This window comes from Durio zibethinus, unplaced genomic scaffold (genome assembly GCF_047325235.1).
Source record: "Durio zibethinus cultivar Kanyao isolate XHJ-2024 unplaced genomic scaffold, ASM4732523v1 HiC_scaffold_194, whole genome shotgun sequence".
Classification (NCBI taxonomy): domain Eukaryota; kingdom Viridiplantae; phylum Streptophyta; class Magnoliopsida; order Malvales; family Malvaceae; genus Durio; species Durio zibethinus.
The window spans coordinates 19,705-22,500 of NW_028322817.1; the positions used below are offsets into that span (position 1 = coordinate 19,705).

Sequence of the window (2,796 nt, forward strand, 5' to 3'; positions counted from 1 at the left end):
AATAGATAATTTAGGAAGAAAAAGCCTCAATAAGAATTCAAATTAACCCATATTGTATGAATACAATATATTTTTATTTTTTTATACTTTTATTAATATTAAGCTTTTCTATTCTAATTAATAAGAAATTAATAATATAATTAATAATAATAATATTACGAATATTATAAATAACACAAATAAACTAATCTTTTTGAATCTGCCTTGCATCTTCAAATAACTCGATAGATCAAATAACTCGATAGAATAGATTCGCCAATCTCACAGTTCTTCGAGTGCCAATCTTAAGAAATCATTAAAAATCAAAAGCAAGAATCACATTTTCTCCAATATTTGACTCTTAGAAAGAAGGTTGTTAAAAAAAAAAGAGCAATTTAGATTCGGATATCGTTATTCTGATATATAAAAAGAGTAGGCTCTGGGACGAAAGGATTCGAACCTTCGAATAGCGGGACCAAAACCCGTTGCCTTACCACTCGGCCACGCCCCATTTAGATTTCTATTTGAAACTACTAAACACTAATATGGGTATTCCCTGTTCGTCAATTCCAGTTCCAAATAACTATGGAATAGATTAGATTCTTGCTAGGATTTTGGCACGTATGGATAGAGAATTAAACCGAATTTATTGATCATTACATATAATTCAATTAAGATATTGTATGAAAGTATGATTTCTTCTATTCTCTTGTAAGAATTGAAGGCTTTTTGATTGGGTGAGTTCAAAGAAGTATTGTTTAGTCTGCCTTATTTTCCTTTCTTCATTTTTTTCCTTATATCAAAAAACATATTAATAACTCAATCAAAATTATCTCCAAGAACAAAATTTTGTTATGCTTAATCTTAATATCTTTAATTTGATCTGTATCTGTTTGAATTCTGCCCTTTTTTCGAGTAGTTTTTTATTCGCCAAATTGCCCGAGGCCTATGCTTTTTTGAATCCAATCGTAGATTTTATGCCAGTAATACCTGTTCTCTTTTTTCTCTTAGCCTTTGTTTGGCAAGCTGCTGTAAGTTTTCGATGAGATCCTTAATACTGTCCTAGAAAAATTCATGATTTATTCAAGAAAAAAAAATTGTAACAATTGAAAAGATTAGATAAGTCTTACACTATGAACACTATGAACGAACCGAACCCTCAATTCAAAGATTGAAATTCTTGGATAGCCATGATAAAGCTGGATCATCCCATTTCCTCATTCTGACCCTTTTTCGCCGAAGAACCCTATTTGGATTAAAGTCCGCCACAATATATAATTGTTGGTATAAAAGAATTTTTTTTTGTAATGAAAAACTCAACTCTTATTATAAATGAATTTCTGAAAATTCTTTTCGATTTCTAGAAATTCTAGAAATCACTTTATTTCTTGGTGTCAAAATAGGCTATGTAGTATAAAAACGAGGAATCTATTTTCGTATAAAAATAGAAAAATAAAAATTGCGTATAATTGCGTATATATATAAATAGAAAAATAAAAATTGCGTATAATTGCGTATATAAATAGAAAAATAAAAACGAAGAATCCATTCTCTTCTTTTTACAAAAAAATTCTATGGGAGGTTGTACAATGCGTAATCTTAAATTCGTTGTTTACACCGCAACGATATTCTTTGTTTCTCTCTTCATCTTCGGACTCCTATCTAATGATCCGGGACGTAATCCTGGTAATCCTGGACGGGAAGAATAAAAAAGGGAGAGTTCCTTGCTTCATTTTTATAAATGGTATTAGGATTTGATCTATTCCACTGTCAAAAACCGAAATGGAAAGAGAGGGATTCGAACCCTCGGTACGAATAACTCGCACAACGGATTAGCAATCCGACGCTTTAGTCCACTCAGCCATCTCTCCTAATTTAGAAAAGATAATTACTATGTTACAGTTACAGCACGCAAAAAGAAATGCTTGAAAAAAGCCCTCTTTCCTTTGTTATATAGACCTTTGTTATTTTGTTATATAGATTTTTATTTATTTATATTTTTATTTATTTATATTAATATATTAATTATATTAATTTTTATTTATTTATATTAATATTAGAGTATTATTAATCTTATTAGGGTATTATTAATCTATATATCTATAGATTCTTAATTTTATTATATAGAATATAAATATATACAACTTTTATCAGTAATTCCATTTCATTTTGATTTCGCTCAAAAGGGACTTTTTTATTTCCAATTTCCACGGACCGGCCGGGTACTGACCCGGCCGGGCTCATTTTTTTATTTTCAACTCAAATAAATAATTTTTTCTATGATTCTGCGATCTGACTTGTTGTAACAAAAAAATCTTGTTATTGGATTGAATCAACAATCAGAAGCAGAAGAAGTACTATTTCCGTTCCTATGATATAGAATCCAAATATCATTTCGATTCTTTCTTTTCTTCCTCTTTCTTTTTATTTACATTTATTTTACTAGAATAACTAGAATAAATAATAAAAAAAACTATGGATTTTTGCACAATCCATTTTTATGTTATGACTAAGTTCTTTTGTCGAACCCTATCTATCAAAACTCCTATAACAAAGGAAAGAAGTTTTTATTTAGTTATTTTTATTTAGTTATTTAAATGAAATAACTACTCTTTTCCTAATTTTATCAAGTCTTCTGACAAAAGGCGGCAAGGCTCTAATTTTCAGGATTTTTTATCCCCCTATCTTGTGATCCTATCTTGATTACGCCCAATTCCCCTGTTCGACAAAGGGTCTCTTTATATACAATAATCGCATTGTAGCGGGTATAGTTTAGTGGTAAAAGTGTGATTCGTTCTATTAATCCCCTTAATAGTT

General features: G+C 29.4%; 1 non-coding gene across 1 annotated transcript; it reads right to left on the reverse strand.

The window, feature by feature from the left end:
* Window positions 1-1,762: 1,762 nt before the first annotated feature.
* Window positions 1,763-1,850, reverse strand: TRNAS-GCU (transfer RNA serine (anticodon GCU)). Its single transcript has one exon. It is a non-coding gene; the product is annotated as a tRNA-Ser (tRNA).
* Between the last annotated feature and the right edge of the window lie 946 nt (window positions 1,851-2,796).